Source organism: Sabethes cyaneus, chromosome 1, assembly GCF_943734655.1.
Source record: "Sabethes cyaneus chromosome 1, idSabCyanKW18_F2, whole genome shotgun sequence".
Lineage (NCBI taxonomy): Eukaryota > Metazoa > Arthropoda > Insecta > Diptera > Culicidae > Sabethes > Sabethes cyaneus.
The window spans coordinates 62,400,261-62,421,798 of NC_071353.1; the positions used below are offsets into that span (position 1 = coordinate 62,400,261).

The 21,538-nt window shown below is 36.7% G+C and overlaps 1 protein-coding gene across 2 annotated transcripts in view; it reads left to right on the plus strand.

Moving 5' to 3' along the window:
- The first annotated feature begins 8,062 nt into the window (after positions 1 to 8,062).
- The window catches only part of LOC128733871 (steroid hormone receptor ERR2), a 69,221-nt gene continuing 55,745 nt past the window's right edge, over positions 8,063 to 21,538 (plus strand). The window contains exon 1 of one of the 2 annotated variants that reach the window (XM_053827727.1): positions 8,063 to 8,132. The gene's annotated coding sequence lies outside the window, so the exon portion shown is untranslated. Of the gene's footprint in view, positions 8,133 to 9,074; positions 9,176 to 21,538 lie in introns of those variants that run through there. The other variant, XM_053827734.1, reaches the window with a different exon arrangement.

Sequence of the window (21,538 nt, forward strand, 5' to 3'; positions counted from 1 at the left end):
GAATTCTCCAGAATCTTATTTGCTCGAACTATTACATAACATTGTTATTCCTGTAGTTATGATCCTTTTTACATTACTCGTCATCGTCACATAGTTTTCAATTTGTCGCTGTAGATTCGTAGGGTATGTATACACCCTACTAGCGCTGTAAAATTAGCTCATAGAACGAGTATCCTTGAACTTCGATAAACTAAACTTTGGTTGGATATGCGTATAATAAACGTACACATCAAAAATAATTCTATGTTTATGTTACGTGCAGAAGTATCATTTAATACTATCACCAAGAATTCCAACATGTCATTTCATTTGCATCAGTAAGCAGACAATTTTTAAGATTAAGATTCTTAGATTCTTGCATAATTTCGTTTTTATTTTTGCTATGCCTCATGTTGTCTTGCTCACACCAATTACTAATATTTCTTTGAAAAGCTCACCAGAATCGCGAGCACTTTTTTCTTTTTACTATAAATACGATAAACTTAAAAAAACAAACATTATCCATTCTAGAGGCGGAGCACCATTATCAATAAACAAATTCGTTTGGCTCGCTGCTAATTGACAAATATTTCATCAAGATCATTACCTTTAATGGGTCCGCTAGCAATTTAAAATAATCTGCAAAACTAGCAAAAACTTTCTCAACTTCATAAAGTTTTAAGCACACACAAAACACTTGCGAACACCAAAGTAAATTGATATATACCAGGTATATGACAATGCGAGCTGTCATATACACTTTGCACTAACACATCTACACTAGTTCTGAGAATTCGAGCATTTTGTATGGAAAATTAGTTAATTTATGTTTATGCTTAGAACATTATTTCTAGTATGTATTTTCATGAATACAATGAAGTGCAACATTCCAAATCGCAAGCGGAAATTTTTTCGTCAAAGCGGTATCAAGATGTCTCAAAGAAATGTCCTTATACCGCTTTCCTACAAGTAGTAAAACAAAAAAGAAATTCTTTAAAATGCTCGGACATGATTGTTCAATAAGCAGCATGAGCAACATTGTAATCCGCCCGCAATATTTTTCGTCTGATTTCTGATAAGCTTTTAAAGTGTTAATTATCATCTAAGACTGTTTTGTAGCAATCTAAGATTACTTTTTAAGGTTTTCTACGTAGTGTTGAGACAAGAGCATATATATCAAACAATGTGAGCGGGCAAATTTATGATAAAAAGGTATCATCTTGGAACAGTGACTTCAACTTAAGGATTTTCAAGCAGTAGCACAAGCATCTATTCGAATAAAACTATTTTTTAAAAGAAGACATCAGAGGCAGATATTCAAGAGCATCATGCATGCAAAATGTTGGACGGAACGTGTTTTAATTAAAGCAACCGTATACCGTATTGATCGTGAAGTATTAGAAACATTAATTCATTTTTCAATTGCACATCGAAATAGTTAGTCATCCATGTTCTCAAATTTTTTACGTATAATTAAAGAAGGCCACAAGTGCAAATGATTTTAAAATATATTCCTTACATTTCATTGTAAATGTTCAAATATTTCTCTGGAATAATATAGCTGCATTCATTAATTACAATTAATTTAGTTTTAATTTTCATGCAAGTTCCACCATATTTCAGAACTATGTCTTCTTCTTTCTACAAACACTAATGCAACCCTCGATAGTCACATACCTGGTATATCAATTTACTTTGTGCTTTGTCTGCGTTTTGCTGGTCGTGAGGAAGTGGAACATCAAATTTGTTTTGATTCGGGCAATGTATTCCAATCCATCGATTCACGGTGCTAGACTTTGTCCAAATCTAGTTTGCGGTAAGAATGACTAAACGATGTCAAACTGATGGCCAACAGTATAATCTCGGTACAATCGACCCCGCAGAACAGTATGAAAAAAAAAACGCCAACCGAAACTGGCACCATATTATCAATCAGATTGGTATGTTCTGCTACTCCGATGTGAATCAGCAGTAGGGCGAACGGCAGACCAAAAATTTCTGTGCGTTTCTAACCAAACACGGTCGCATCTCGATGGCGGGTGTTGCATCCGAATACTGAAGCCATCCACGCTGTGACCAAGTGCAGTCACTACGCTTATTGCTGATTTTGACAAAGGCCTTAATTAAACTGAGATGACCGGAACCGGAAAATGAGCTGTAAACTCAGAAAATGTTTTAGGTCGCGATTGTCAAGCCATTTCCTGACTTTGCAACTTTTGACTTTTTGACACTATCATATGAGCGTGAAAGTAAACAAAAAGTTTTCCGTGACATTTCAAGACATACTATGGTTTCTTTTTATAATTCGTGTTGTCTAGACACCGCTTGACACAACCATGCACAACTATAGTTTGTCTATATAAGGTTGCCCAAATGTTTATTTTTTGTTCAAAATTTCACGAAATTAAAAAAAAAGGTTTTTAACGGCAATAGCCTAAAAATATAAAATTGAATATCAAAATATGTGTTCCTAACCCTAACCTCATCGATTCAAGCTAAAAACGACATAGGGCTTTAGGACCCAAATTGGGTCCAATTTGAGGGAAATTGTCCAATCAATAAGTGCGCAATCGCTCATAAAAGTGCTATTTTAGCACAAAGTAAATTGATATACCAGGTATGTGACTATCGAGGGTTGCATTAGTGTGTGTAGAAAGAAGAAGACATAGTTCTGAAATATGGTGGAACTTGCATGAAAATTAAAACTAAATTAATTGGGTCCTAAAATTTGTGATAAAAAGATGATTTTTTTTAGAAGGAACGATAAAGCTTCCCATTATGACTACCAGAGTATAGTTTTTTCTTTTTTAAAAAGATGCAGAGCACTAAAAAATTAAAAAACAAAAATATTGTAATTTATTCTCCCTTGACATTAGAGATCTTCCTTGACATAACGAAAATAACACGTTTCTGGCAACAATGATAACTTTTTCTCACTGGCAACTCTGGTTTGACATTAGAGCAGCTGATCGTTTTGACAGTTACAGCTTCGCAGTTGTCTCTTGTGCTTGTCTGCGTTTTGCTGGTCGTGCGTGAGGAAGTGGAACATCAAATTTGTACTAGTTATCGGATAAAAGTTTTAATTCGGGCAATGTATTCCAATCCATCGATTCACGGTGCTAGACTTTGTCCAAATCTAGTTTGCGCTAAGAATGACTAAACGATGTCAAACTGATGGCCAACAGTATAATCTCGGTACAATCGACCCCGCAGAACAGTATGAAAAAAAAAAAACGCCAACCGAAACTGGCACCGTATTATCAATCAGATTGGTATGTTCTGCTACTCCGATGTGAATCAGCAGTAGGGCGAACGGCTGACCAAAAATTTCTGTGCGTTTCTAACCAAACACGGTCGCATCTCGATGGCGGGTGTTGCATCCGAAAACTGAAGCCATCCACGCTGTGACCAAGTGCAGTCACTACGCTTATTGCTGATTTTGACAAAGGCCTTAATTAAACTGAGATGACCGGAACCGGAAAATGAGCTGTAAACTCAGAAAATGTTTTAGGTCGCGATTGCCAAGCCATTTCCTGACTTTGCAACTTTTGACTTTTTGACACACTATCACATGAGCGTGAAGGTAAACAAAAAGTTTTCCGTGACATTTCAAGACATACTATGGTTTCTTTTTATAATTCGTGTTGTCTAGACACCGCTTGACACAACCATGCACAACTATAGTTTGTCTATATAAGGTTGCCCAAATGTTTATTTTTTGTTAAAAATTTCACAAAATTAAAAAAAAAGGTTTTTAACGGCAATAGCCTAAAAATATAAAATTAAATATTAAAATATGTGTTCCTAACCCTAACCTCATCGTTTCAAGCTAAAAACGACATAGGGCTTTAGGACCCAATTGTAATTAATGAATGCAGCTATATTATTCCAGAGAAATATTTGAACATTTACAATGAAATGTAAGGAATATATTTTAAAATCATTTGCACTTGTAGCCTTCTTTAATTATACGTAAAAAATTTGAGAACATGGATGACTAACTATTTCGATGTGCAATTGAAAAATGAATTAATGTTTCTAATACTTCACGATCAATACGGTATACGGTTGCTTTAATTAAAACACGTTCCGTCCAACATTTTGCATGCATGATGCTCTTGAATATCTGCCTCTGATGTCTTCTTTTAAAAAATAGTTTTATTCGAATAGATGCTTGTGCTACTGCTTGAAAATCCTTAAGTTGAAGTCACTGTTCCAAGATGATACCTTTTTATCATAAATTTGCCCGCTCACATTGTTTGATATATATGCTCTTGTCTCAACACTACGTAGAAAACCTTAAAAAGTAATCTTAGATTGCTACAAAACAGTCTTAGATGATAATTAACACTTTAAAAGCTTATCAGAAATCAGACGAAAAATATTGCGGGCGGATTACAATGTTGCTCATGCTGCTTATTGAACAATCATGTCCGAGCATTTTAAAGAATTTCTTTTTTGTTTTACTACTTGTAGGAAAGCGGTATAAGGACATTTCTTTGAGACATCTTGATACCGCTTTGACGAAAAAATTTCCGCTTGCGATTTGGAATGTTGCACTTCATTGTATTCATGAAAATACATACTAGAAATAATGTTCTAAGCATAAACATAAAAGCTGTAAGAAAAAAAAGACAAATCTTGCGTATCCAACGATCTTTTTAAAAAATTAACTAATTTTCCATACAAAATGCTCGAATTATCAGAACTAGTGTAGATGTGTTAGTGCAAAGTGTATATGACAGCTCGCATTGTCATATACCTGGTATATATCAATTTACTTTGGACAAAGCACAAGAGACAACTGCGAAGCTGTAACTGTCAAAACGATCAGCTGCTCTAATGTCAAACCAGAGTTGCCAGTGAGAAAAAGTTATCATTGTTGCCAGAAACGTGTTATTTTCGTTATGTCAAGGAAGATCTCTAATGTCAAGGGAGAATAAATTACAATATTTTTGTTTTTTAATTTTTTAGTGCTCTGCATCTTTTTAAAAAAGAAAAAACTATACTCTGGTAGTCATAATGGGAAGCTTTATCGTTCCTTCTAAAAAAATCATCTTTTTATCACAAATTTTAGGACCCAATTGTCACGCACCTTGAATATTATACTCGGACACAGTGAGTATAAAGCTTTGCAATGCATTTTACACTTATTAAGTTGAAAGATATATCAATCTATGGAGCTTGCTAAGCCCAGTGCGAAAGGCTACAAAAACTTATCGTTTATCACTCAAACGTATGTTTTTGTACCGGGGTATAACTGGGGGAAAACAAAAACAAACGTGTAAAATCAATGTAAAATCTAACAACAGCAACAACAAATCGCGCGTCGATGTGTGCGTACAATAAACGTCAGCAAGCTCAATTGTGCAAAATTGATGTAAACAAAACAGAAGCGGATCATATCTAGATAGAATTAACAAAAGGGCGAATGTCGCAAATGTAAACAAAACGAGTGAGAGTTATTTTTTGCTGGGCTAGCATAGGAAAATCAACCCTCACTCGGTTTGTTTACGCTTGCGACATTCGCCCTTTTGTTAATTCCATCTTCATACACACTTAACAAAAAGCACCGAATTCGGTAAAATTTTACCGAAATCTAAACAGCTGAACGTTCGGTAAAAATTTCGATGGTGCCAATCGACGTTTACAGATCATTAGTAATGTTTGATGCAATAAAAATTTTACCGAACGTTCAGCTGTTTAGATTTCGGTAAATTTTACCGAATCGTTTTAAGTGTGTATGTTGAAAACAATCAAGTCACACTGCTTAGTCACTCTGGACTGATCGTCTGCTCGATTCGCGTTGACGGCATTAAACGATCTCTTGCACCCTCATAGCAATGCCCGTATGTACGTGTGGATGAAAATCTGTCAAAATGCTTCAATCTCTTGCGCTCTTTAAGAAATTCCTATTCCGCTTCACCCCTGCAGTAAACTTTTGGAGGTGGTAGCAGCTTACGTTCGTCAACGCGAATTGGGTCCTAAAGCCCTATGTCGTTTTTAGCTTGAATCGATGAGGTTAGGGTTAGGAACAAATATTTTGATATTCAATTTTATATTTTTAGGCTATTGCCGTTAAAAACCTTTTTTTTTAATTTTGTGAAATTTTGAACAAAAAATAAACATTTGGGCAACCTTATATAGACAAACTATAGTTGTGCATGGTTGTGTCAAGCGGTGTTTAGACAACACGAATTATAAAAAGAAACCATAGTATGTCTTGAAATGTCACGGAAAACTTTTTGTTTACCTTCACGCTCATGTGATAGTGTGTCAAAAAGTCAAAAGTTGCAGTCAGGAAATGGCTTGGCAATCGCGACCTAAAACATTTTCTGAGTTTACAGCTCATTTTCCGGTTCCGGTCATCTCAGTTTAATTAAGGCCTTTGTCAAAATCAGCAATAAGCGTAGTGACTGCACTTGGTCACAGCGTGGATGGCTTCAGTTTTCGGATGCAACACTCGCCATCGAGATGCGACCGTGTTTGGTTAGAAACGCACAGAAATTTTTGGTCTGCCGTTCGCCCTACTGCTGATTCACATCGGAGTAGCAGAACATACCAATCTGATTGATAATACGGTGCCAGTTTCGGTTGGCGTTTTTTTTTTCATACTGTTCTGCGGGGTCGATTGTACCGAGATTATACTGTTGGCCATCAGTTTGACATCGTTTAGTCATTAGCGCAAACTAGATTTGGGCAAAGTCTAGCACCGTGAATCGATGGATTGAAATACATTGCCCGAATCAAAACTTTTATCCGATAACTATAGTACAAATTTGATGTTCCACTTCCTCACGACCAGCAAAACGCAGACAAGAACAAGAGACAACTGCGAAGCTGTAACTGTCAAAACGATCAGCTGCTCTAATGTCAAACCAGAGTTGCCAGTGAGAAAAAGTTATCATTGTTGCCAGAAACGTGTTATTTTCGTTATGTCAAGGAAGATCTATAATGTCAAGGGAGAATAAATTACAATATTTTTGTTTTTTAATTTTTTAGTGCTCTGCATCTTTTTAAAAAAGAAAAAACTATACTCTGGTAGTCATAATGGGAAGCTTTATCGTTCCTTCTAAAAAAATCATCTTTTTATCACAAATTTTAGGACCCAATTGGAATGACACTCACAGATAATTATCATTCCTATGTTGACATTGTCGCCACGCGACAGTGTCAAAATTGGAATGATAATTGAAGATAGAATTAACACAAGGGCGAATGTCGCAAGCGTAAACAAACCGAGTGAGGGTTGCTTTTCCTATGCTGGTCCAGCAAAAAGTAACTCTCACCCGTTTTGTTTACATGTGCGACATTCGCCCTTTTGTTAATTCTATCTATAAAATTATCTGTCTGTCATTCCAATCGAGCAGACTAGAGTGACTATATACAGAGTGGCGACAATGTCAAAATTGGAATGATAATTATCTGTCAGTGTCATTCCAATCGAGCAGACGACCTATCCAACGCGCATGCAGGAAAGAGAAAGAAAAACCTTGGAAAACCCGCATTGCATACATTTGGGATGACTTGTCGCCACTCTGTATATAGTCACTCTAGAGCAGACGACTATAGTCCAACGCGTATGCAGGAAAGAGAAAGAAAATAAGCATTGCTATAGTGCATTGCTTGGAGCATTGCATACTTTTGGGATGACATGTCGCCACTCTGTATATAGTCACTCTAGGTTCCATGTAGAGTGACTATATACAGAGTGGCGACAAGTTCCATGTAGAGTGACTATATACAGAGTGGCGACAAGTCATCCCAAATGTATGCAATGCGGGTTTTCCAAGGTTTTTCTTTCTCTTTCCTGCATACGCGTTGGATAGGTCGCCTGCTCGATTGGAATGACACTGACAGATAATTATCATTCCAATTTTGACATTGTCGCCACTCTGTATATAGTCACTCTAGTTCCATGTTCTTTGGTTTCGATTCTCAGGTTTCGATATTTATGAAATTTCGATTCGAATTCGAAGGATGGATCAGTTACAGATAAATAAAAAAAAGTCTGGCATCTCTGGCATATTGTGAAAATTGAAAAATATTTCTAGTGTTCGCAAGTGTTTTGTGTGTGCTTAAAACTTTATGAAGTTGAGAAAGTTTTTGCTAGTTTTGCAGATTATTTTAAATTGCTAGCGGACCCATTAAAGGTAATGATCTTGATGAAATATTTGTCAATTAGCAGCGAGCCAAACGAATTTGTTTATTGATAATGGTGCTCCGCCTCTAGAATGGATAATGTTTGTTTTTTTAAGTTTATCGTATTTATAGTAAAAAGAAAAAAGTGCTCGCGATTCTGGTGAGATTTTCAAAGAAATATTAGTAATTGGTGTGAGCAAGACAACATGAGGCATAGCAAAAATAAAAACGAAATTATGCAAGAATCTAAGAATCTTAATCTTAAAAATTGTCTGCTTACTGATGCAAATGAAATGACATGTTGGAATTCTTGGTGATAGTATTAAATGATACTTCTGCACGTAACATAAACATAGAATTATTTTTGATGTGTACGTTTATTATACGCATATCCAACCAAAGTTTAGTTTATCGAAGTTCAAGGATACTCGTTCTATGAGCTAATTTTACAGCGCTAGTAGGGTGTATACATACCCTACGAATCTACAGCGACAAATTGAAAACTATGTGACGATGACGAGTAATGTAAAAAGGATCATAACTACAGGAATAACAATGTTATGTAATAGTTCGAGCAAATAAGATTCTGGAGAATTCAAGATTTAGTCTTGTGTAAGTCAGCACCTATGAATGAATAAGCTACGTAATCCAACTCGATGCATGCTCGTTGTTAGATGGTTTTGTATATGTTGACCCTGATAAGATTTATAAATAAGTCTATAGGCAGTCCACTCATTAGAATTCTGTGTTGTATTATTCCTCTTATAAGCTTGATATATTCTTTCAGAGGTACGTCATCAATAAATATTTTAAATAGGTATAAGATACAGAAGTTTAAAACAGTCATGTATCGTCGCCTCATCTAAATACTGTACAGATTAGTGCAACGTGGATTTGCAGATCGCAATGTGCTTTATAGTGAGGAATTTCAATACCACAAGATCTCTTTAGTTTAGTTTTCCGCGAATAACAAATACACGTTGTATGTGTATATTGGAGCTTGAGTTTCGAATGATTTGGAATACCAACTGCGACAGTGCTATTTTTGTAAATTGTAAATTTTTTTATTACAAGTTAGGCCATTGCAAATTATTTTTAAAGTTTTATTGCTTAAAACCCATCCTTTTTTGCTCGATTAAAATAAACTCTGTTATTTCACCCCCCTCCACTACCTTCAGTGGCCCAACAGGACAGGACAGGAAGGACAAAAACTTTTTAAAATATTTGTAATGGCCTTATATTTTACCCTCTAAATAGTATTCAGAACCCGCAAAATTACGGTTTGGCCCTCTAGAAGTTCTAAAATGTTTATAATTTCGATATTATTTTTTTCAAGTGACTAAAGCAGAATGATTAATACTTGGAACTGTTTTGGAACACCGGGATTTTTCTATACCATATCATCCCAAGTAACACACTTGGTTTTAAATAAGAATGGACAACAGATTTAAAACAAACCGAATTGCTGACCTTTCGTTGACACATTCTTAGTTACGACCGGATTAACACTGAAACAGCGCAAGAAACGAGCTAAAATGTAACATGTTTGTGAAATATTTCAAAGTGACGTCTATGCGTTGCATGGTTTTTGTACTACCAACAGAAAAGCTTAATCGCGCTGTTGACAGGAATTTTTTTTCTGATATTTCCCTCAAGTTATACATTTACAAGCAAATAATGACAGACATTTTTCGCAAGATAAAATGGCAAAAGTATATTTCGGTAATTCATCAATCACTCAAAGCTACATTGTAGCCTTCAAATAACCCAGACTAAAGTGCAATTTTAAATTTATCGTGAACTTTGCCATTCTGCTTCCGAGAAATTGATGCGCTCAAGATATACTTTTATAAGCAAAAGTTGAGTGGAATCGAAATAAATATCTTTTTTTGACAATCTCACAAAATATGCTAATCTCCTAGAAAACCGATGGGATATTTTATATTAATTATGTTATATGTCCCTTTTATACATAAAGTCATTCTATGACACAAAAATAGTGATCTATTTCATTATATTTTGGTGCAGTCATCGGCCATGTTTAACAAGATTGCGTACAAATGAGCACACCGATAGCCGAAAAATTCGAAACCAATGAAAAACTTTACTGTATGCATTTTGTTTCGCGTTAACTTACAACTCATTCACAATTAATTTTTATTTGTGAAAGAACTTAAATTGCGCTAAAAAGTACTCACAATACTCATAAATTGGAGCATTCAAGCTCAATAAAATATTGCAATGTAGCGAAAATGTGTCAAAGTTATTGATCTGCGCTGTATTCATCGTCATCGCTTCGCCCACTGTTCAATGCCGGCAATTCACCACTACGAAGTTGCTGATATTTGTTTGATTTTTGTGTGAGAAAAAAAGGGAAGGAAGTATTTCTGCTTTTGTTTTCACGCAAGTTTTGACAATTCGGGATGGGGTTTCGTGTGAGTGCGAACAGGCTTAAAAATTTTCTTTACTTTCGTAGTCGCGAATACTCAGTTGTAAATGTTCGATAAAAGCCTAGCTTTACAACCGAAATGCAACTTTAACCTGTCATTCTGGCTGAAAACATCGGCGTTCGAAATAAAACATTTTTATAACATCTTGTTTTCCATGAAACTTATTTATAATTTAAATGCAACTGTTTTCTGAATATTTTTCTAAAAGACATGTTGCAAGTGTTACTTGGGATATCATACACTAAAAATCGAATTTCGATTATGTAGTATAGTAGACGAAGCATGGGATCGTTACCATGAGTATGAAAACAACAAATCATTTTACTCCAAGCACCTATCAAGAGCAGACGGACTTTAATAGAGCACTACATTGGTGACGAGGATTAAAGAACTCAGGAATTTTGGAAAAGAAAGGAGAATATCAAAGGTATTAAATATAAATTAATTATAAATTTCCATTTCTGGTCCGTTACTCTGAAGTAATGTAGAGAAATGGTAATTAATTTTTACTCAACTATGAAGTTGATCGTAAATAGCCAGCACAGGGAATATTAATTCCGGTCTGTTAGAGTATGGTGCAGGGAATTTGAATTCCGGTCCACCTAATACTAAAGCGAAGGGAAATTTGATTTCCGGTCCGCCAATGAAGTGCAGGGAAGCACGCTTCTGGTCCACTATTTTGACGAAGAGAACATACGTTTCTGGTCCGTCGTTGCATATATAATGTTGAAAAACAACTAGGTATACTAGAAAGAAAAGAGAAAGACGAAGTTAACGAAACAAGTTTTCTAAAACAATTTGTTGAATCGTTGCTATGACTAATCATGTTGCTACTAGTAACTAAGTTGCTATGTCATAGGATTGAGTTACTTTTTATCAGCTAGCATCAAAATACTCTTAATCAAATCATTGAATTATGCTGAATTAATATATGTATCTTTTTAGTTTGAGTTCTGCTTGAAGAAGGCAATAACTCTAAATTGGAACAATTCTCTTAGTGATGGTTCAAAAACGAGAGAATTTGGTACGATTGCAGTCGTTGAAGAAAGAACTTACTTCAAATTAAATAATATAATAATAATATAATTCAATATTAAAGCGGGACAACATCGTGAAGCTGATCAAAAACATTTCTCCGACTTCGCAAACGGTCAGCGGTCACAGCTTCTCCAGCAGTGATGAAAAAAGTATTTAAAAAAATCTCAGAGGCAACATGAACGGCATTCGTCCGGGAGAAGTGGGTACTGCAAGACATTTTTTTTACGAGAACAGGAGCTTAAAAACTCAAGGAAAATACTGGAGCATGGCAATGGTAAATATTCTTAAATTAAAAAATTACAAAAATCAAGTTGGTGGAAACTTATTGTTTCCATTCCTGGTCCATTACTATGAAGTAAGAGCCTGAAGAGCTATGAAGTAAGAGGGTGGCTCGTGCTGTTTCAAGCACTCGTCTCCATTCAACTCGGTCTTGGGCCACTCGTCGCCAATTTCCTAGTCGTCTCAGAAGTCGCAAATGGCTTTCGACCTGATCGAACCTTCAGTCGTTTTGTTTACATTTTGCAGATTGGCTCTTTTGAAAAGTTGGTACCGACTAGTTCGGTGTCAAGTCAGATCGAACCAAGTGACAAAACTATGATTTTGAGAAAAACCAAGTTAAAGCATGCCACTTTGTGATGTTTGATAGCTATCCACCGTTCGAAATCATATCATATCTTTGACTTTTTGTAAGATTTATGCAGGTACATTTTAACTCTGGGAAAATTTTGTTAGCATTTAAACCGAATGGAGTCTTATTTCTAGCAATAAATCTTTTTTTTTCCCTAAATGAACATACATTTAAGCAAGCTTGTTTTTGTATTATTTCCTAATTGATAAGGCCATTACTAAAATTGTTCCGATGTTCCGATGAGGTGCGTAGGGGAAGCGGGGGGGTCAAAAAAGCAATAAAAATTTTTTAATCAAGAAAAAAAATTAAGCGGCTTAATCATTTTTACTTAAAGTTTATACGTGAAAGCCAAATCTATTCTTGTTTTTTATATATTATTTTGCATTCAAAATTTACTAGAAGAAAAACAAAACTGAAAGAAATTTTTTACCGATTACCAAGCAGTTAGCAGGTCAGCTACTATCTGTTCGACGGGGCAATACTCAAGCCGCACAGCTCCATTATCAACTAGCTCTCGAACATACCTCTCCTTCATCGCGACATGCTTAGAGCGACGACTGAATCGATTCGATTGGACGAACTGGATCCTTGATTGTCCTTCATGATGCATGACGGACCGGACCGAGTTTTACCCATGTCGAAAAGCAACCTTCTCAACCAGAAAACCTCTTGGACAACCTTGGATTCCATTGAGCTGAACGTGACACAATGATGGAGTCTGCTTCTTCCCGAAACTGCTCCTGAATAGAGGAAGGCAAAACCGGCTGTAGACCGACGAGTGTTACCGACACCAGCCCAATCAGTATCCGCGAAGTCCGTACCGCAATTTAGTCCCTTTTGTCGACTTGATATAACAGAGATATATACTCAATGCAGCAAGCCTATCGTTCTCGGTAGGAGCGGACGCTTTCCGACCAAAGATAGATGTGCTCACGATGATGTCTGGGCGAGAAGAAACAGCGATGCAAAGCTGGGCACCTGCGAGGCTCTAGTAGGCCGTGTTGTCCGGGCATAATGAGCTGATATCAATGGACGAAGTATATACAGTATCCACCGGGCACTTGGAAGTCTTCGCGTCCTGTTGACCGAATTTCGCAGCAATTTAGTCAATGTAACTCTGCAGGCAAATAATGTATTTCTGTCCTGTTGTTGGATCTCCAGACCTAGAAAGAAGCTTGGTTCTCCTAAATCGGTAATGTCGAACTTGGCACTCAATGCTTTGGTGACATGATCGATCTTCTGAGAATCCTGGCGGGCGAATAGTATGTCGTCGACATAAACGAGCAGATAGACTCTCAGTTTATCGACGATCTTGGTATAGAGGTACTGGTCCGTTTCGCGCTGCGTAAATCCCAAACTCAGCAAGACGCTATGTAGACGCTGGTTCCAGCACTTGGCTGATTGTTTAATGCTGTCCCGCGGACCTTCTCGATGAAACCAGGCGGATGTTTCATATAAAGCTCTCCAGTCAAATTCCCGTGAAGTTATGCGGTCTTGACATCTAGCTTTCGAAGAATCAGGTTACGTTAAGATGCCAACGCTAACAATGCTCGGAGAGTAGTTTGCTTGATCATGGGGCAAAGGTCTCCCCGAAGTCTTCTCCGTAATTCTGCATAATAGCCCTAGGCTACTAGGCGAGGATTATGCTTAACAATCCGCACTCCTTTTGATCCTAAAAATCTAATTTCGGTGATCTCCCATGTGCCATTTCGATCATGGGATTCCAGCTCCTCCTTCATCGCAGCTCGTCATTCCGCTTTGTTCGGACCAGACAATGCCAGTTCCAAGGTCTACAGCTCAGCATCTGCAGCCTGGACATAAGGGATTTCATTAATCAGTCGGCTAGGAGCAATTCTCTTGTTGATTTGTGTCGATCGAGGAAGAATTTCTTGCGGTTCGGTAAACCAAGGATTTCAGTCAGTACAAGTTGCCACTTCTTTCAGCAAAAAAGCACAACTTTCCCGTTTTCATGAACTGGACGCAACCAGTTTTGTTGCACAAGACAGAGCTGCCTTCATCGGTCAGTCGGCTTACTGACAGAAGCTTCCGGTCAACCCTGAAACATGATAAACCTGCTTAACGGTCACAGGTACCTCTTTACCATTTCCATTCAGCGAATCTTTTCGTACCAATACCTACCGCTGCGATTTTGTTCCCTCCCATGGGTAGGTGGTTTGACGCGTACTTTGGCCAAACGACCTAAAAATTCTTAGTTCCGCATGTAGAATGTTTATAGTTTAAGTTGGATATATGTGTAGTATGTAGTATTGCATAATTTAGCTTTATGTGTAGCATGTGTCTCGTAAAGCGGAATGGAGCGAAATCGAACGGATTTGATTTTAAATTCAATCCGTTTGGGCCGAAGCACCGGGAGGGCTTACTCGGTTCCCTAGATGAATTGCTGGTATGCACAGAAATTTCTCTAGAAAACTGAAACCAAATCCTACCCACCATGCATGAGATTTTGACTTACTCATGAAAATTAAAATGTATCGCTAGTTAGAACGAACGAGTGTTCAAAAATGATGTGATGTCTTTATTTGCGTAATCGAGACATTTTCTATGAGATTGCCATAGAATTTGTGGCTGTTATGCGATTATGGACAGCACAGCACTGAAAAATATACACACACGTACATGTATACATGTGTATGCATGTATGAGTGTGCATAGGTGTATAGGTACGAATGAATATATGTTTGAGTGTTCTATGATGAGTCGGAAAATCTTCTTATACCTATGCTGCCAAATTACAATTATTAATGGGCAGGAAGTTATAGTCAGTAGCTGTGTTTCCTGTATCAGTTTCCTATACTATTACTATTATTACTAATATTGCTATCGTTGCTGTTACCGTCACCTCTATTGTATTGTTTTGGATGTAATTATATTTTTTTTTCTTATTTCCCTCCTTTATTAGAATGATTTGCATGTCTTGTGACTAACCGCGTTAACGGTATTCAACTAACACCATAAAATGATCATGTATGACGCTGTTTGTCTCCCAAGGGCCTTCCTAATGCTGATGAGCCTCTGTCGGAGAGTCCATCAAGTCGAACGGTGGCAACTCACCGGCGGCCTGCTCCTCTCCATTCTTGCGGCTGTCGTCGCGGTCGGACTTAGTGGATCACTCGAAAAGATTTATAGCCTCGATATATATCTTGTTCTGTCCATTGCCCAATGCTGGCAGACTTCAACTGAAATTCCATTTCTAACTAAATCTTTTTAGAGTTAAAACTTCTTCAAGTAAAAACAGGTATTCGATTCTCTGGCTGATTCAAGCGATAGCGAAGGGCTGTCCTCAATCATTTCCACTTCCTAAAATGGGGTCATAGTACATAATATATGGCCGTGGTATGAGGATTTATTTTTCGATTCAATACCATCCTCACAGAATTATCAACGTCGTTAACATCTTATTAAGTCTTGCTTTAGTGACAGCTTGCACTTAAGACCTAACACGGCATATATACATATCTCCAAGTGAAGTTCTTTTTGATCCACCTCATCCCTTCTTAGTTACAGAATCATTTCAATTGACCACGGTCTGAAGAGCATACCGACAAATCGGTTGACTACCGCTACAAATATGCAATTAATGCCACCGGGAATAATACGAGCGAGTACCAGTCCCCATTACATCGCATCTGCTCTATTTTTCGGAAATTCAAGTAGTTTTTCGATAGTAGTAGATATTGCTCTTGAATAATATTCCGCACAAAATATTCGAAAATTTACGCCATCAGCTACAATACTGCAAAGATGGTAGATAAAGAGGCGGCTGTGGCTTTTAATGAGCATAGGTTGTGGAACAGCGCTGGGTCAATCGTGATGACATGGGTATTTGGGAGATGAGTAGCGTCCAGCCTAGCGAGTAGTTAGTCGGTAGTAGCATAGGTGATGGACAGACATAGAATTCTCGTGATATTACTAACTTGAAAATTGCAATCAACATGTTGACTAAAAAATTCCTCTTTTCTTTTCTTTTCTTTTCTGCCTGATCTCTATCGCTTCTCACGGCAACAATAATGTTGCCGTGAGGGGAGGCAAGAGACCAGCCACAGATGACCACACTGGTGACAACGATGGAGAGGACGGCCGGCGTGGAGCCTGCTTCAGGTTTAATGAAGATTGACTACGAACAAGATGAGGAAACAAACAAAGGAAGGAGAGAACAAGATAAGTACAAGCCATCTTATGCTATATTGACCAAGCACACAATTATATCAAGCCAAGTTCTGTCACTCTTCTTCCGCCCATTAATCCATAATCACCAATACATTATGGAGCTAGCGTAATCCGCACGGATTCTTTTAACATTATCACAACCACCTTATCTCAGACCTGGACAGACTTGGCTCTAACTGCCCCACCTTGTGCTGCAAACAGAAACAGAAACAGAAACAGAATACCTACCGCTGCGATTTTGTTGCGATCCGCAAGATCAACGACTGGATGCACCTCCGTCACATTTTCTAGAAGCAGTGCATTGCTGGTCATACGATTCACTTCTGTTTTCAGCACCTTTTCACCACTTCCACCATTGTCACCGGGTTTCTAGCCATATTGCCAAGGGACTGGCAAACCTATCCCTACCAAATGTGTTTGACAGTAGCCAACATCTACTGCCGGCGTGGGTATTATTTGCAAAAATCTGGCTAAGATTTGAAAATACTACCCATCTGCTAGCATACCGGCTTTGCAGAGTGAAACGAACAGAACGTATAGCGATGTCATGCTGTTTCATCTATGCAAATGGTTAGATCTTGACTTCAAAAACATGGCTGCCTAGCAGGACTGTGCATATTGAAGATGGAGATTACAGGATTGGACTGAACGCACCTCAATATCTTCCTTCTCAGTTCTCGGCCCCTAGTTCTAGTTTTCTTGAAAGTTCTTTGCTGCCTTTCCGGGTTCTTATAATCTTTCAGTACATAACACTCTGCTGATTTTGACATTTTTAGCACTTTCGCCAACTTTTATCCAGACCACACGGGATTTTCCTGGTGTTTTTGCAATATTTTTTACGTTGTTCGAGTTCCATTCTGTACTGCTCAGCAACGCGGTGGAATATTTTGATTAAACTTATCAGTTGTTCTTCATAAACATGACATACCAAGTTATGTCAAAAAGTTTCAGTTCCTACCGCAAGGGGCGTCTAGATTTAATTTTAGATAGACTTCATTGCAAATTACAGCTTAAAGCTAATATTAATCTGAATATTCATTCATCGTATTTTCTTGCAAATACTAGGTAGACAATATAAAAATAATGTATGCTTTAATAGGCTAGTCCTAAGAGAATTTGCAGTAAGCGTTTTGAATTTTGAAAATTCTCAGAATTGGTTTATCGCTGTTATTATAAGTCAACTCTACTGAGGCTATAATAAAACGTTTTTCGATCTGGCAGTCGTGAGTTGCTCACCAACGGAAGTCAGCAAACTAGTGTGCATATCTGTGGTAACAAAAAAACGTTACAATCATTCTGCTGACAAAAAACTGCAGTAATTATCCTGCTCACAATTTGCCGAAAAGTACTTGCATTTCGATGACGCTTGATGCCGTCAGTCGACCATCAACCCATCGTGTCGTGTCGGCTGTCGGGCGACGACAAAAAATGCACAGATTATTGCAGTTCAATCACCTCTGCCAAATCCGATTCATGAGAGTTCCATATGCATCTCCGTTCCGCATGACGATTGCAAATTTACTGCAGGTCTTATGTGCTGGCGTATCGTCCAGTCAGACAGCAGACTGCTTTTAGTTCATAACATAGGACCATAAACTAATTGTAAGAATTAAGCTACACGGGACAATGATTTACATGGTGGCTCCATCAAATTGCAGTGTACATTTTATATATTATTTATTGTTGTTAAATATATTTTGATTGAACAAAAAGTCGAGCAATAAAAATATATGTACTTGCTTTAAAGTAAACACCTGTTAAAGTCAAATTGAAGTTATGAATGAAACATACGATATATCTAAATTTACTTTTCAATATTGTGGTTTGATGTTTATTACCATTAAAACCAAAAGAGTTTTTACAATGATCAATTCAAAATAATATGATAATTATGACTTTAGCAACATGATAGTATGCTTGTATGCACCCTTATACTTTAAGGTGAAATGAGTCGTCATTGATTTTGTAAATTTCAAAAGAAGTTTTTTTGTTTGAAACAAAAATTCTAATATTTTTTAGAAACGGTGGTTCTACTAAGCCCCCCCTCTTACCTTCCCACTCCAAAAAATTTTCATTACTTTCCCCTACCGTCCTTCCATCAATTGTAGAACCACCGTTTCTAAAAAATATTAATATTAATGCCTGACCGCGTTTCAAGGTCAAAGACTAAAAACACGAGTTTGGTCTACAAAAATTCTGTTCATGAAAAAATATTCTGTATGTTCAGATTGGCAAGGAGAATGCAGAGAATGCATTTTTAAAAACAGACCCCTTTTTTGGCTTAAAAGCTGTATCCGAAATTGGGCTCTCCGACGAAACGTTAATGAATGGTCATTTCCCGTTAATTGCAAGCAGTTGGGCCACATAGCCGCCTATTGTTGCAAAAAGACGCAGTGGGGTAAGTGTGGCGCAGTGGCGCAGTGGGGTAAGAATCATGTTAATGAAAAGTACGATGTTTAGAATATAAAAAAACGAATCAATTCATCTCTACTCGTCTATTCGTTACAGGTGGTTGTTATAACAGTGTTGTCCTCATAATGGGTTTTCAAATTTGGTTTTGAAATATAATTTATAATTAAAATGTATTAAAATGTTTGGGTATAACCATGCTCTGGCCCATTTTGGGCATGTCCGAAACCATATCAACATAAGTGTCAAACTTAAGGATTTTTAATCCTAGTAAAACCTTGAAATATGACACCCATATTGCTATGGATTTGATCATGTTCCAAAGTGGTCATACATTAAGGCGATATCGATTTTTTAACAAAGAACGTAAAAAAATATTTCATTACGAAAAAAATAATTTTTGACTAAATTTCCCGTGATTTTCAATGAATGTAAATAGCGCCTCAAATCTTAGTCTAAACATCAAACCTAAACCTTTGCAGTTATTTAAGTTGGTTTAGAAAAAACTAGATGAATATTATCCTTGTGAGCCGAGTGGGTCATAAAAAATGGCCAAAGAAGTTTATTGGAAACTTTTTCGAACCAATATTTTTTTTGGTTTCCTCCAAGAATTGTTTAAGGCTTTTTTATGTATTTGATACGTATTGAAGTGCTCTTCAACATCAAAGACTATTTACATATATATGTATTGTGATGATATAAAAATGGTTATGTTAAAATGGCTTGGCTCTGCTGCAGGTTGAAACATTAAAATTTTTGCCCAGCGAAATTTTTTTTTCAACATTTTCAACATTTCAATGCTTTATACTTGGTTGAAGGTCAAATAAATATTGGCGTCCCTACCGGTCGCTCTTGTCTTATCTTGCCCATAATTTTCGAAAAAAAACAATGGTGTAAATTTTATGCTTGATGCTCCAAAAATATATGTACAAATAAAATGGATGTGGTTTTCATTATTGTAAAAACGAAAAACGTCTCAACCTGCAGTAACAATTTTTTTTCGTGAATTTTAAGGACCTTAAAATCAAGTATTTTGCAATTTTTTCTGTGTAACCAATACCTTTTCAATGATGTATAACACTCATAATTAAAACATTCTGATGAAGTTTTATGGACCGAAAACAAAATTGGTCTCAACCTGTAGCTATCTCCCCTATAAAGTATTATTTGGGCAATAAAAAAACAAAAATTTCATTACTTTTTTAAAGAATTGGACTTAATTTGTTTCAGCGTGTCATTCTTATATACAGTCAGTCCACAATCATCGGCCACACACAATTGTGGGTCATTTTAGCTTTAGCTGCTAATTTCCGTTCAAATATTACCTAATGATTAATCAAATTATTAGTGCTACTTGTGAATAACAATTTTATCAATTAATTAGTATAATATTCACGCAATAATCGACAGAAAAAGTTAAAATGACCCATAATTGTGTGTGACCCATGATTGTGGACTGACTGTAAGTATTTCGCAAGTATTTATATTTCTATGCTTTGAAAGTTTGTAACTTATATAGCATCTTTACATGGATGCATTCCGTTTTGCAGCACCGAGCTCACTACATGTACGCAAAGAGCATATGCAGAACAAACTAAAATTAATCCTCGTATTGACCCTGAACTTGACTTGCCTACCAACAACACGAGTCGAGTGTACTTAGCAAAACGATGGATACATACATGCCTTGCTCCCCCAAACTCAATGCTGGTCTCAGCTTGTATTCTTTGACTTCCATGCTTGATGTGCAGAGTACTACACATGTGCAAACGTCCAAAAGTCTGTCTAGACCAATGAACAACGTTCAAATAGTGGAATTTGGGGAAAACCCGTAAGAAACTCCTGATTAGACTTTCTTTTGTACTTTTCGTATAGTTTCTATGTGTCTCACGCATATATTTTTGCAATGTGTCTAGTAAATGCACATTATGTGCCAAACTGTTATCATTTATGTGTCCGCGAAAAATTTGCGCACACACTTAAAAAAACAGCCGACCGTTCGGTAAAATTTTTTATCTTACCAAATGTTACTAAAGATCCGTAAACGTCGATTTGCACCATCGACTTTTTTGCCGAACGTTCGGTTGTTGAAGTTTCGGTAAAATTTTGCCGAATTCATATGCGCATAGTTTTTATGTATACTTCTTGGCGGATTGTATTTATATGTGGCACATGATAATCATATGGTATTTCTTATGGAATATTTTGAGTGCAGCTGAGATACCCGCATTAATAGGAACCTTACCATTACCATAAACATTATCACCTAGAACCATTTGTAAAATGGTTGGGTACCGTATTGAAACTATTGCCTGGTATAATATCAAAAACATTTGTTATGCACGGAGAATAAAAATGTAGTTTCAACCATATTGATGGTTGTTTTACGCACAAATAGAAATTTCGTTTTGTTTCAAACTGAAATGTATGATTGAAAAGAGAATATTTATTGTTATATCAATATTAAATTCAAATTTGAAAATACTTTACTTTTAATTCAAAATTGTTATTTTCTTGATTCAAACAGAATTTCGTTTTGAAAGAAGGTTGTCATAAAAAATTTTTGAGGCTTAAAGCAACAATCATCTTGTTTGAAACAAACCTGAGTTTTCTCGCTCCGTGTAGTTATTCGTCAAGGAACCATAAAAACAATAGGTCGTTAGGAATGCTCACCATACGAAAGCGAGTGATTATTCATACAAAT